The following is a 15,111-nucleotide window of genomic DNA, read 5'->3' on the forward strand; positions in this document are numbered from 1 at the left end:
TTCCCCTTTTTTATACTAATAACAACACAAAATTGAAAAAAAAGTAAGAAAAGATAGACAGCCTTCGGATTTCCAGACCCCACCCTCCCTTCCCCGGCTTCGATCCCAAAACCATTGTCCATTAATCCATCTGCTTCAGCCTGGCAACCTTACATCTGAGGCCCTTAAGTCTCTTTCAGTCCCTCTCTGCCGGTTTCTTTGACAGTCCTTTGTATTTGGCACCAAGGCTCGGAGGGGCACAATCCCTGTAGCTTCCATGATCCTTCCAGCCAGACCTCCATGTTTAAAGGTGGAGCTCAAATCTTGTTTCTTAATCTTTTTGAATCCAAATGTCCCAAAAATTCCAGCTTCCACCTTGATCAAATTTGTAATCTCCATCTTCGCCTCCGGCTCACCTTTGCCCTCTGCAACGTTGCAGCCCCTCCTTCTTGCTCCTTCTGATCAGCATCTTCTTCCACTTCTTCCACTTCCTCAATTTTGCCTAAGTTCTTTTCTTGTTCTGCTGCCTGGGTTTTCAAGTCATTTTCCAACTCAGTAGGTGCATTTATTGTTGACTCAAAAGTTATGGCACTTGTAGACAAAACATGGCCTTGTTCATACATCCTTTGTAACTTTCCCATGATAAAGGCAAGCTCGTCCAGGTCAGCTAGTATTTTCCGGCCGATTTCCATTCTTGTAATGTCCCTGAATCCCCTGTAGAGGGGTTCTGGTTATTTAATATTCCTTTCACTTCAAACCCAAAGGCCAAGTTAAATTGTTTCAGTCCTTGTTTATTTTCAGCAACTTGTAACTATATTATATCCAATGTAACCGGCAAGAACGTCAGAAACAAAGTTCTCTATTTTCCAACTTTGACAGCTAATTTGACAGCTGTCAAAGTCCTCTCTATCTCCTCAACAGGCTCCTCTCACGGATCACTCCCGGTCTCGGGGGGGGGGGGGGGTGGAACTTTAATCAAAATGTTAACTCTTCTCCTCCAGCACAGTCACTTATGTTGTCAATCCATGCAATTAATGATTTTTATCCAAAATACAGGCTCTCTCTCGATCTTAGTTGTTAAATCCTTGCTTTAAAATGTTTACAATGGGGGGGGGGGGAGACGGACTTCCTCTTTGCTCCTCCCCCCGTTCGTGCCGAATCCAATAAAGAAATTTTTAAATCGAATTTCCAAATTACTCACGGGTTGTTGTTTTCATTTTAAGTCCAAATTTTCAAAGGAAGAAGTCAGCGCTCTCCGCCGAATGGCATGCGGCTTCGCTCGGCAGGGGAAGCAGAAGACTCGCAACACCGCGCCGCTCCCCGTCCCCAGCTCCACAGCCTTTAAAAAGGCTCCTTCGCTGGATGGGAGGGCGCTAATGGTGCCCGCCGAGTCACCAGGTCCACGGGCAATGCTTTTCTGACAATATGGTTTTTAAATGCTTTATGTGCTTTAACCTTGTCATACCACAAATATGCATGCCACCCAAAAACGTTATTAAAACCTTCTAAATCCAAAATGTCTGTGTTCTCAAGAAGCAGCCATTCTTTCAACCAGCAAAATGCTGCTGATTCATAATAAAGTTTTAAGTCTGGCAGGGCAAATCCACCTCTGTCCTTTGCATCAGTTAATATTTTAAATTTTATTCTAGGCTTTTTGCCCTGCCAGACAAATCTAGAAATGTCTCTCTGCCACTTCTTGAAACAGTCCATTTTGTCCAAAATTTGCAATGATTGAAACAAAAATAACATTCTTGGCAATACATTCATTTTTATCACAGCAATTCGACCCAACAAGGAAAGCTTCAAATTTGACCATATTTCAAGATCCTTTTTCACTTCTGACCAGCATTTCTCATAGTTATTTTTAAATAAATTCAAGTTCTTAGCAGTCATGGTAACCCCCAGGTATTTTACTTTCTTAACTAGTGTTAAACCCGTCTCCTTCTGAAACCTCTCTTTCTCAAACGGTGTTAAATTTTTCTCAAGAACCTTAGTCTTTGACTTGTTCAGCTTAAATCCTGCCACTTGACCAAATTCCTCAATGAGTTCTAATACTCTTTTAGTACTAGATTCTGGCTCCTGTAATGTCAATACTAAATCATCTGCAAACTTTAAGTTTATACTGTTTAGCTCCGACCTGAATACCTTTGATCAAATGGTCCCTTCTAATCATATTTAGCAAAACCTCTAGGACTGAAATAAAAAGCAAAGGGGAAATTGGGCAGCCTTGTTGTGTCCCTTTCTCCATCTTAAATTCTTCTGTCACCACGTTGTTAACAATCAATTTGGCCTTTTGTTCTGAATAAATTGCACCTATACCATTTTCAAAACCTTGACCAACCCCCATCCCCTGAATATTTTTGTTCATAAAACTCCAAGAAATCTTGTCAAAGGCTTTCTCCGCATCAACAAATATCAAAACTGCTTTAGTATTAATGTTCACTTGCAGCTTCTCTAAAATGTTAATTATATTTCTTGTGTTGTCAGACAAGTGTCTGCCCGGGACAAAGCCAGCTTGGTCTTTATGTATCTCCTCAACTAAAACTTTTTTCAATCTTTTAGCCAATATATCTGCAAAATTTTTGTAATCCACATTAAGCAGGGATATGGGGCGGTAATTCTTAAGTTGGGTTTTTTCAAACTCAGTTTTCGGTATACGTGTGATGTAAGCTTCTTTCCACGACTCTGGCGCTTTTCCCCCCTCCAAAAATTCATTACAAACCTCCTTTAGTGGTTGAATTAACCAGTCTTTCAAAGATCCATTGTATTTTGAGGTTAAACCGTCTGGCCCTGGAGATTTGCCCAACTGCATATTCTGCATATTGCCCAACTGCATATTCTTCAACCTCCTGTTCCGTTATTTTATAGTTCAGCATTAACTTATTTTCTTGAGAATTTTTTTGTAATCCATTTTTTCTTAAAAATTGGTCTATATCAGTCTCTTTCTGTGGCCCTTGTGTATATAGTTGTCTAAAATATCTCTGGAAACACTTTCTAATGTCCAATGGATTCTGTATATTCTTTCCTTCCACTTCCAAATTTGTGATGGTGTTTAATTTTTGTCTTTTTTTCATCTGCCAGGCTAGCAGTTTCCCACATTTATTAGCCAATTCAAACGTCTTTTGTCTCATCTGTTTAATTTTCCATTCTATTTCCTGATTTATCATTTTCATATATTGTACTTGACATAACTTTATTTCTCTCAGAATCTCTTGCGACTTTGGTTTCGCTCTTAATTTCTTCTCTCCTTTTATTTTCTCCAGAATTTTATCTTTTTTCTCATTTTGAGTTCTCTTCTTTATTGCATTCTGTTGAATCAGAAACCCTCTCATGACCGCTTTGCTTGTGTCCCAGATTACTCTTTTTTCGACCGTGGTATTCAAATTTATTTCAAAATAGTCTCTCAAGATTTTTTGGGCCTTCTTAGTAACCTCTGCATCTCTAAACAAGGTGTCATTCATCCTCCATTTAAAGGAACCAATTGGTGTTAATTTCATCTCCATTCTCACCGCATTATGGTCGGAGCAAGTTTTAGGACAAATTTCCGCTTTTCGAATTTTAGGAGCCAATCCTCTAGTTATCCAAATTTGGTCTATTCTTGTCCATGTCATTTTGGCTTCAGAGAAGAAAGTTCCCTCTCTACCCAAGGGGTTCTTAGTTCTCCAAATGTCAATCAAGGCCATGTTGTCAGTCATGTCAAAAATGGTTTTTGGCAGTCTGCAGTCTTTTGTTACTGCCTGTCTTTGTGACTTATCCATATTTGTGGACACCACTCCATTCATATCTCCCATCATAATGATGTTATACTCCATATAGTCCAACAATGTCTCATGCAGCTTCTTAAAAAATTCAGATTTCCCATCGTTTGGTGCATAAACTCCTACTATCAAGAATTTCTCTCCTTGAGTTTGAATTTCAATTGCCTTGGTCATCTTTAAAAATGAATTTCGGTGATAGGCTCTCTTTAGCATAAATTACAACTCCTCTCTTTTTAACCTTATCCGATGAAATAAACTCTTGGCCCAATCTTTTGTTAATCAATACTTTCCTATGTAGCCTTATCACATGAGTTTCCTGTAAACAAATCAAGTCCAATTGTTCCTTTTTCAACAAATGAAAAACTTTTTTCCTTTTCTCCGGGGAATTAAAACCGTGAATGTTCCAGCTTAATAGTTTCAGAGACATGATGTCGTTATTTTGCTTCTCCTCCAACTGCACCAAGTAATTGTTCTTGTTCTGTCGGTGGTGTCACTTTCTTTAGTTTGTCCAATCCCAAAGGTAGTGACACTAAGTCTAGTATTCCTGGTTTTAGTGCTCTCGACTCTTCTTCTTCAGCTTCCTTTTGTAGGTTTTCTCCGTGTTCTCTCAAAAAATTTTCTTTATCTTCCACTGATCTTATCTTGATTTTTTCCCCTTTAAAGGTAAAAGAAAGGCCTTGGGGAAACTCCCACCTGAAAACAATTCTGTTTCTTCTCAGCAAGGCCACCAACTCTCCGTAGTTAGCCCTAAGATCCAATAAATATTTCGGAATGTCCTTAAAAATCTCCACTCTTGATTCTTGTATCTCCAAAGTCTGCTGGAAATGCAGACTCAGTATTTTATCTCTCTCTTCTTTTGTTCGGAGGGTAATCAAACAGTCTCTCACCCTGTTCTTTCTCCCTCCTCTTCCAAGTCTAAAAGCACTTACTATCTTGAAGTCTTGCTTATCATCCAGGTTCCAGAAGTCTGCAAATTCCTGTGTAAGAAAATCCTTTAGGCTGTCTTTTTCAAGTTCTGGTACCGCCCTGATCCTCAAATTAGTCTGTTTCTCCTTCAGTTCAATCATAGACAAAAGCGACCGGTGGTCCTCAAGCTGCTTACATATTGGTGTTATCTTTTCCTCTACAGCCGATGCTTTTTCCTTTGCTTCCTCAGCTGTCTTTCAATTCGAAGTAGATTCTTGCAGCAGTTTTTCAATAGATTCTGTGTTTGAGTTCACCTTCTGCCCCAAGTTATTAATGCTAGTAGTATTTTGGTCAATTTTAGTTGTTGCTTCAGTAACTTGTTTGCTTAATTTTTCCAAGGTTTCATAAATTTTACTTAATACTGAAGTAAATCCCTCTTCAGATGCCATTCCTTTTGGCCCAGCTTGTGCAGGATCTTCCCCTTGTGGTACAGATGGGCCGGATGCAGATGCTCTGTGCTGCTGCAATACTGCACTGGTCTGCTGCAGTCTAACCTTACCCAATCTTGTTGTTTTTTCCTGAGGCAAGTTTGCCATAACACTTTATCTGATGGTCGAGGTCAGTCCCACGGCCAAGGCTTGTTTTGCAGTGGAAATTTCCCTGGCCAGTTAGAAGTGGAAAATTCCCCAACTGGTTGTAGCAATTTCAGTGTTCCTCTAGGGGGACACAGTAACAGTCAATGATATTACAATAAAGTTTCTTTTCCAACTTTCCAAAGTCCCCCTTCAACAAAATAAGCAACAGTTTCAAGTCCAAAGAAACCCTTCAGAATGAAAGTATCTCACTTGCAGTGTTAACTGTCAAAAAGTTACATTGTCCATAAACAGTGCGACTCTCAATACAGCAATTCTATTAATCCTGGCAGTCCGCCCCCAGGGATTAAGTGGTGGTGTTTATTCCCTTTTCTCTCCTTTTTTTTTTTTTTTGCAGGCATAAAATACTTTCTCCTCTTCCCTCCTCTCTCCTGCAGCTCAGGGAGGGAGTTCTTTTGATTTGACGTTAGGATTTAAGTCCTTTTAACGCAACTCTCCAGGTCTTAGCTTAGACAGTCTTTGCTTTGATCTTTATACAGAAAACGGAAGGCGGACTTCCTGTTTACGCCTTCCCGCTTCAGTGCCAAATTAATCCTTTCCCCCCTTAAATTCCCCAATCTTTAGACTTGACCTACTCACGGGTAGTTGTTTAGTAGCCGAATTGTCACAGGAAAAAGGTCAGCACTGTCCAGCAACAGCTGTGCAGCTTCACTCTACGGAAGAAGCAGTTGACTCTCAGCACCGCGCCAAACTCCCTGTTTCGCTCCGGAGCCCCTTACAGGGTTCCCCGCAGATTGGGGGGGGGAGCTAAGGGTGCCCGCTGAGTCCCACGGTCCCCGTAGCGGCAAGACCTGATTTCCGCGGAGCTACTCCCTCAGAACTAGAGGGAATCCGTCATTGCCGATGGCGCCGCCTCCGGAAGCCCTCCATCAATGTGTTTGAATCACATCCATCTTGCCACTATCTTCCTCGCTCATCTGCTGCATCATGATGGGTACTTTGATCCTGACTTAAAGCAACCAAGTCAAATACCAGAAATGATTTATCTGCCTTGTACAATTTTGAAGCAGTTATTTCCCATATTCTTTCTGTTCCCTTCACTACCATATTGGAGAAACAACTGGCTTCTCCTGAATAGGCTGTTCCAAGGAAAGGAAGGAAAGGCAAAAGATAAAAAGATAAATGAAACATGATCCTTCTCTAGTCCTTTTGCAAGCTCTCATTTTCTCAGTTGCTTCCCTATACAAAGCCACTAGTTCTAGGCATTCAGGTGTGTTGAGATAGACCATTTGGCCAGTGGGATCTGTTGCATTAGGGTGGATGAGGCAAATTCAGGCTGTGCAATTAAAGCTGATAAAACGGTAACCGGCTTTCTGCCAGGCCCTTTCTGCCTGCCTTCACACTTATGACATGGGGATGCCACTGCCTGGCAGTTTCCTCCTCCTCAGTTTCTGTTGCCATTGTAGTACTCAGCATGGACAAGGACTGGGGGCATCACTAGAATCAGTGGCTCTGGGTTTCCTTCTTGTTGGCATTCCTGCCTTCCACACTACCCATCCCAACAGGCACCAGCTAGCACTGATTTCTTGCACCCCGGTCCCTTAAAAAACAGGTGCCTTTCCCCCCCTACAGCAATGTGCCTAAAAGAACCTTTACCTAGTTGGCCTTTGCAAGGGTTGGTGGGCTTCTGTGTCTTGGCTACTTTCTTATCACTTTCATGTTTTTTGAGAAATAAACATTAATACCTTCTTCCAATGATGTTGTCTTCTTGTTTCTTTAAAGGTGCAAGGAAATTTTTGTGTGAGGGGAAACAATACTTCAGTCAGCCAGGGTTGCTTGGCCAAATTGCCCCATGGTGTCACATAATCTTGGTCAGATGCCTCCATCAGCAATCTAGCCACCTATTCTACACCTGCTGGTATTTCTTCATCAGGCCCAAGGGCAGTTCCACATAGAAGACATTACAGAAATACAGCCTCAAGTTACCAACCAACACCTGGAGCACAGTGCTCAAGTGGGAACCTGGCCTTGCAGTTGGTTCATTTTATGATGAAGGTAATCCATCAAGGCGACCAAGGCTGATTCAGTTCTGAATTCAGGTCTGAATCTAGAATTTAATGAATCTAGAAAATCATTTTCATCCAGAAATGTCTACAGTTGCTTCACAATCCCCCTTTCCATCTCTTTTGGCAAAAAAGAGGTGTCAGGGACCAGTCTATAGTTTTTGCATTCTCTTAGGTCTAGAGTGGGCTTTAAAATAATTTTTAAAAATTGCATTTTCTAAAACAATAACAGAGAGCATATTTAACCCCCTCCCTTTCCCTCCCACCCCCTGTCCCACTTACAGCTTCATACCAAATGCAGCATGTATACATATACCATATGCTTCCCTTCCACACTTTTCCTGGTTCCTTTTACTTTTCTACTACTCCATGTAATCCACATCTTTTTAATCATCCAATTTGGTATCAACTAAATACTCTATCTATTTCAACTCTGCTGGATTTACACGAGGCCTGCTAAGCTATGTATTTGTCTTGAAATAGTTAATAAACCTTATCCATTCCTACTTATATTCCTTATCTCCATATTCTCTTATGCTGTTCATCAGGCCAGCCAGTTCAGTATATTCCAACATTTTACACTACTATTCTTCCTTAGTGAGTACTACACTTGTTCTCTACCTTTGTGTCAATAAGGTTCTAGCTGCAGTAGTGGCATAAAGTAGTAAACTCTTTTGTTTTTTGGGACCTCCATTGTTACCATCCCCAAGAGGAAAATCTCAAGTGTTTGGGGGACTGACAGTGCACGCCACGCTAGTTTCCGGATGGGGGCAGTGAGCAAGTGTGCACACTCATAGATTCAGGAGCGTCTACAGATTTTATAGACTTGGAATTTGTGGAGAGGCTGCAGATGGCCATGCAGAGGTCGGAGCCCCTGCTAGTCGTACAGACCATTGATGGGTGGCCCTTGCTAGCTGCACGTGTATCTGAGGCTATGATGCCGGTTGGCCTGGGGTTGCCGAGCCACAGAGAGACAATCACATTCCACGTCACAAGGTTGGCAACTCACCCTGTGGTGCTGGGAATGACGCGGCTATCCCGGCACGATCCTGTGATCGCTTGGGGGCAGAGATCCATAACCTTTGCCTCGGCCTATTGCCGCCTACACTGCCTAGGTGGAAGGGGGCCAGAGAGGGCAGAGGTTGGAGGGGCAGAGGCCCTAGGAGCCCTCACAGGGAACGAACGACAATTACCCCCTCCCTACAAGGCCTATCAAGATGTGTTCTGTGAGAAGGAAGCTGATAGATTACCACCCCATAGGCCTTATGACTGCAAAATCGAATTGCTGCCAGGGGCCCAGCTGCCCATTAGTTGTCTTTATTCCATGTAAGAAACAGTTTGCCAAGCTGAAGGAATTTCTGAAGAAGAATTTGGCGCATGGCTTTATCCATCCTTCTAAGGCTCCTTGGAGCGCACCTGTGCTTATTGTGAAGAAGAGGAACAACTCTGAGCTGCGCCTCTGCTATGATTACAGGAGGCTGAACGGTGACGGTGCCCAATCGCTACCCCCTGCTACGTATAGGGAACTTGCTGGAGTGGTTGAGGTCAGCAAAGATCTTCACAAAGCTTGACTTGAGGGGGGCCTATAACTTGATAAGGATAAGAGAAGAAAATGAGTGGAAGACCACCTTTTGTACCATTTAGTCATGCATAAGCTGACTCCGTCAGAGCAGAACTACACCATCTGGGAGAAGGAATTGTTTGCTATATGGGACACTCTGGAGACATGGTGACACTTCCTGGAGGGGGCACAACATAAAGTGGAGGTGCACACCAATCACCGTAGTCTAGAAAACTGGCAGACGGCTTGGTGTCTTAACCAGAGGCAGATAATGTTGGCTGTTTGCAGTATGGTAGCGCTGCAGAGAGCTTGCTGGGGGAGATCATGCATTAAAAAGAAAAGGACTCAAAAATAACTTAAACAAGGTTTTAATAAGAAAAACAAAAACTCCATTTACACTAAATAGATCAACAACAAACCAGACCCAACCACCAACCCATCCCCCGGGGTAATGGGAGAGCTAGGTGCTGCTCCTTATATACTAAACCCAAATGCTGACACACCTTAATCAAATACAACTCAGCAGCACCTGCTATGTTTCACAGCTGTAAAGCTGGGTCTCGTTAGCTTGCTCTGGCCCCTTAAAGACATACACATCAGGTGGAACAATGATGAACCTTTACATTTAAAGAAACCATTCAACAGATAAGGTGGGCACATTTCTTTGCCAGATTCAACTTCAGAGTGCAGTATGTGGTGGGCCCTCAGAACCAAAAAGCAGATGCTCTTTCGGAGTATCTGGAAGAGGCTACCCTAGTGCTGAGGCACATCCTCAGACCGGCTACAGATAGCAGTGGTCTCAGCAGCTGATGCTCGACTTCCAGAAGCAAACTGCCGAGGATGGGTTTGCAAGGGAGAACATAGAGGCAATACAGAGATGGGATAGTGCTGCAGATGGCTTTGCTGAAAGAGGTGGATTGTTGTATAAGGGAACAGTGTTATATGTCTCAGAGGAGGAGCTCCATGCCAAGGTTTTGAAGCTGTGTCATGACAGCCCCATTGCAGGGCATTTTGGGCAGTACAAAACCTTATTCTGAGTGACGAGACTGTTTTGGTGACCAAAGGTGAAGGAGGAAATGAAAGAGTATATGAAGGCGTGTGAGACTTGTCAACGGGCAAAGAGACCCCGCAAAGTGCCTGCAGCACTACTCCAACCACTTCCTACATCTCAAGGACCATGGGAGGCGATAGCTATGGACTTTATCACCGACCTGCCTGAGTCACAGAAGCAGACGGTGATATGGGTGGTGGTGGACTTGTTCTCAAAGATGGCGCATTTTGTGCCCTGTAAGAAGTTGCCCTCGGCACAGGAGACAGCTCAACTTTTCGTGGAGCATGTGTTTAAGCTGCATAGATTGCTCTAAGGGTCATCTCAGACAGAGGAACACAGTTTACCTCCCAGTTTCAGCGAGCCACCCACAGACCAATGGAAAGTTGGAAAGACGAACGCGACCTTGCAACATTATCTGAGGTGTTATGTGAACTATCAACAGGATGATTGGGTCAACAAGCTGGCTCTAGCAGTGTTTGCATATAACAGTGCTGTAGACCCATCTACACAACAGTCTCCCTTCTTTGCCAGCCTGGGAAGTCACCCCACGCCTTTCCAGGACAGGAAGACAACATGTCAGTCCCAGCTGCGGAACATCTGGCAGAGGAATTGGCGGCTCTACACAGCTTACTACGAGAGCAGTTGGAACAGGTGAAAGATGCATATAAGAGGGAGGCGGATAAGCATAGAAAACAAGGCAAGGAGATAAGGGTGGGGGACCAAGTGTGACGGTCTACAAAAGGATGGTGCCGGAAGTTGGACCTTCAGAGGGTGGGGCCATTTGAAGGAGTGGAACAAATTAGCCATGTATCATTCAGGCTTTGTTTGCCCACCTCCATGAAGATACACTCTGTATTCCATAGGTCATTATTGTCACCCGTGAACCCTGCACACCCGTATCAAGCGCCCAAGGAAGGTGGAAGGTGAAAAGGAATATGAAGTGCCACAGTTGCTGGACTTTGGCTGGAGGGGAAGGAGATTGCAATATTGAGTATCTTGGAAAGTTTATGGGAATGAGGGAAATTCTTGGAAAGGTTATGGGAATGAGGAAAATTCTTCGTAGGATTCCAAAAATGTGCATGCCCCTAGGTTACAGGTAGAATTCCACCGCAGGTGCCTCAGCAAGCCGAAACCCAGAAGGGTGGAGGGAGGAGGAGAAGGCAGTGGAAGAAGATGGCAAAAGTGAGGCTGAAGGGGGCGGCAGCATAGTAGGGAACTCTCAAGAGGAGGAAGAAGAGAGTGAGAATGACTGGTGGGAAAACACAGACAGGGAGCCTCAGGAGGAGGGGGAGCAGGAGGAGGAGGATTATAGGGGAGGGAGTGGTGTTGTGAACACACCAGCCCAAAGCAAAGACATACTGCCTGAAATAGAATGCAGGCAGATGCAGAGGGAGCAGAGAGGCTTGTATACTTCTCAAACAGTTGAAACAGGGGGGTTGTCTACCCCCCTCTTTGAGAGCTGAAAGGAATGCAGCTTATCTGCTTCGGCAGAGCAGGCTGGAGGCAGCCAGCCCTCACAAGAAGCACAGTCATGCCCAGCACAAAGGAGAGCGAGTAGTTCCTCACAGGAAGAGGAGGCAACTAATACTATTAGTCCCAAAACTAGGTGAATAGGGAAAGTCCTAGAAAGAAAACAAGCCCCAAAACATAAGGGTCAGAAGTTCAGGATATTCTGCAGAAACCGGAAGGGCTCTTCAGAGTCAACTTGACTGTGATGAACACATACTCCAATAGAGCAGTCAGAGACTAATTGCTGCTTGCAGTAAATGTACCAGTTAATTAAGTCTTGTGTGCTGTTATTAAGCAGGATGCCAGCCCACACCTGACAAAGGCACACGGGCACAGCACAGGCGTAGGAAGGGGGTGGGGTGGGGGCGGTCTGCCCCGGGGCTGACAAAGTGGGTGACAAAAAGGCAGACAGTGAGGGGCTTGCCTCGTCGCCGCCACACACTGCGGAATGGCTCATTGCCGCGCGCACAGCGGATCATCCTGCCCCTCCCCAGCTCGTCCCGCCCATGCAGCTAACTACGCCACTGGGGCACAGGTCGCCATTCCAGTCTTCTTGAAGCAGCACCACTCCCAACGCCCTATTGGAGGCATTAGTCTCCACCACCATGCTGGGAGTCAGCATGGGCTAGATACTCCTCTGAGGTGAATACGGCTTTGAGTTGCTCAAATGCCTGCTGAGCCTCTGCTGTCCACAGGAAGGGTTTTATTTTACCCTCAAGGAGTCCGTAAGAGGCGCCGTGAGCCTGGAGTAGCCAGACACGAACTTGTGATAGTAGTTCGCGAACCCACAAAACCTTTGCAAGTCCTTTTTGGTTTTGATCTCCTTCCATGACACTACCACCTGCACCTTGGCCAGATCCATGTGCATTTCACTTGGCGTTACACGGTACCCCAAGAACTCTACTTCTGAGACGTGGAACTGGCATTTCTCCAACTTTGTGTAAAAGCAATGCTCTCTCAGCCTTCGTAGCTCTGTCATGTGATGTACATGCTGTTTTGGGTTCTCGGAATACATCAGAAGATAACAAACGACCTGCATGTCCACCAGGTTCTCCAACACATGGTTGATGCATGCTTGCCACATCACTGTCCCTGATTGAAACCCGAAAGGCATGACCAAGTATTTGAAACTGCCATAACTGCAGAATGTTGTCTTCCACTCATCTCCCTCCCTCATACGTATCAAATTGTAAAGGTAAAGGTAAAGGGACCCCTGACCATTAGGTCCAGTTGTGACCGACTCTGGGGTTGCGGTGCTCATATCGCTTTATTGGCCGAGGGAGCCGGCGTACAGCCTCCAGGTCATGTGGCCAGCATGACTAAGCCGCTTCTGGCGAACCAGAGCAGTGCACGGAAACACCGTTTGCCTTCCCGCCGGAGCGGTACCTATTTATCTACTTGCACTTTGATGTGCTTTCGAACTGCTAGGTTGGCAGGAGCTGGGACCGAGCAATGGGAGCTCACCCTGTCGCTAGGATTCGAACCGCTGACCTTCTGATCAGCAATTCCTAGGCTCTGTGGTTTAACCCACAGTGCCACTCGCACTCCCCTTAAATCCAGCTTTGTGAAAATCTTTGCAGACCTCAACCTCTCTAGCAAATCCCCAATGCATGGTAAGGGATAGCGATTGGGCACCGTGATGCGGATAATCTGGTGAAAGTCCATGCAGAGACACAGTTTGGGTGTGTCTTTTTTCTTTACAGACAGCATGGGAGAGCCCTCTGGCGCCTTGGATGGCTGGGTAAAATCCCGTGCCAGGCTCTTCTCGAGAAACTCCTTGAGAGATGTCAGCTCCTTCTCAGACATCAAATAGACATCGGCTTCTGGGCATCTGAGCCGCCAATAGCAAGTCTATTTTACAGTCATAAGTTCGATGTGGAGGCAAACTGTCTGCCTCCTTCTCACAGGACATGTCCCAGTAGGCCTTGTATTGGGGTGGCAACTGCCCTTCCTCTCCCATTAGGGGTCCCAATACTTCCACCCCCCTTGCGGCGGCTGCTACTGGGGCTTCAATACCTAAGCAGTAGGTATTTTCCTTGATTTTATTTTCTGGGAAATCTGCTGCTCGCTGGGAAGGAAATTCGAGGCAGCCTGCTGCAGGAGTGCATTGGAGTCCATAGATCACAGTTTGACAGCCGGGTCAGTCCAGCAACAAATGGAGCTGCAAACCCATTGGGAACTCACTTTTGATCTCCATAGAACCTTCGACGTCCTGGTAATCCCCAAGATTACCATACATAATCTTTATGTATTGCAGGGTGATCCTATCTGGTACCTTATTTGAAGGGGGAGAAGCTACCAGGAAAGGGAGGTAACACATGTGCCGCAATACTACCTTTACTCCTTAGGCAATAACTGGTTTTCTGTGACACAGTATGTTATTGTGCAATATGATTGCTATTGTAGATGTGGAAAACTCCAAAAAAGAAAGTTAGAAGAAACTAATCATGTCAAACAAATTAAACAAGGTAAGGCTATCAAATTATTTCTCCCCTGTTGATCAAACCCCTTAATGCAGGAAAGTACTACTACTCTGTCACAATGAATACCTCCCCCCTCAAAAATAGAGTAAAACAGACCACCATATGTGTATGTGATTATTGCTCTGAATTAAAGAGAGAGGTCCAAAGCAAATACTTTTTCTGATGCAGCGCTAGGATTCAATATTGCAAACAGAACATGTTATCAAGGTTTACGTATTGCAGGATATTTTGCAAGCACATCTTGACCCCATAACTTACATTTAATTAAAATGGCCACAACTTCCAAGAAGCAGCCTCCACAAGCCCTCCCTCTTTTTCACAATGCTTCATTTCCTCATTCAGATGGCACACCCATCAGAGTGTTTTTAAACTGCCACATAAAGGGACATGTCTCCATAGGGGTGGAAATTAGCCTATGAAAAGGTGCACCAGACAAGACTTCTGCTGCTCCCAGAGAGAGGTGACTGAAGCAAAGGCAATTTAGGCTTACCAGGAATGTGAGTAAAAGTTTTTGTTCAGATAATCATAAAGTGTAGATTTGGAAAGGTCCCAAGGGTCATCTAGTCAACCCCCTGCAATGCAGGAATCTCATCAAAGTCTCTCATTCAATTTGAAACCATACTGGGCCCTGCTTCGTTTGCAAATGTGCTAGTAGTTGTGCTATTTGTCACTTCCTGTGCAGGCATCAGCAGAGAGAGAGAGAGAGAGAGAGAGAGAGAGAGAGAAATGCTGTCTGTCTTTCAGTGTGCTTTAGGGCTGGGCGATATCAGGTTTATAACATCACAATATATTACCAGCTAAATACCACAACATCACAATACATCACATGATATATCTGCGGCTGCAGAGGGCCTTGCCGGGCTCTTGGAGAAGTGACCCTTTCTCACTTTCCTTAATACTCCAGCAGTGGGGTTTGGGGAGACCTTTATAAAAAGTGTAAAATCAATCTATAATGAGCAGACGGCCAATATAATTGTAAACAACACATCAGAAAAATGTATGATATATAAAGGGATGAGGCAAGGTTGCGCAATGTCCCCGCTGTTATTTATATTAATATTAGAAGTACTGGCTCAAAAGATCAGGATTAACAATGAAATCAATGGAATAACAGTGGGCCAGCAAAATTACAAATTGAAAGCATTCGCGGATGACATTGTATTAACCTTAGAACAACCCAGAATGAGCATACTGGAGGTGACAGAAGG

General features: G+C 44.4%; 1 protein-coding gene across 1 annotated transcript in view; it reads right to left on the minus strand.

Moving 5' to 3' along the window:
* XKR4 (XK related 4) overlaps window positions 1–15,111 on the minus strand; it is a 354,573-nt gene that overhangs the window by 40,826 nt on the left and 298,636 nt on the right. The window lies entirely within an intron of this gene.

The sequence above is a fragment of the Podarcis muralis genome, chromosome 8 (genome assembly GCF_964188315.1).
Source record: "Podarcis muralis chromosome 8, rPodMur119.hap1.1, whole genome shotgun sequence".
NCBI classification, from domain to species: domain Eukaryota; kingdom Metazoa; phylum Chordata; class Lepidosauria; order Squamata; family Lacertidae; genus Podarcis; species Podarcis muralis.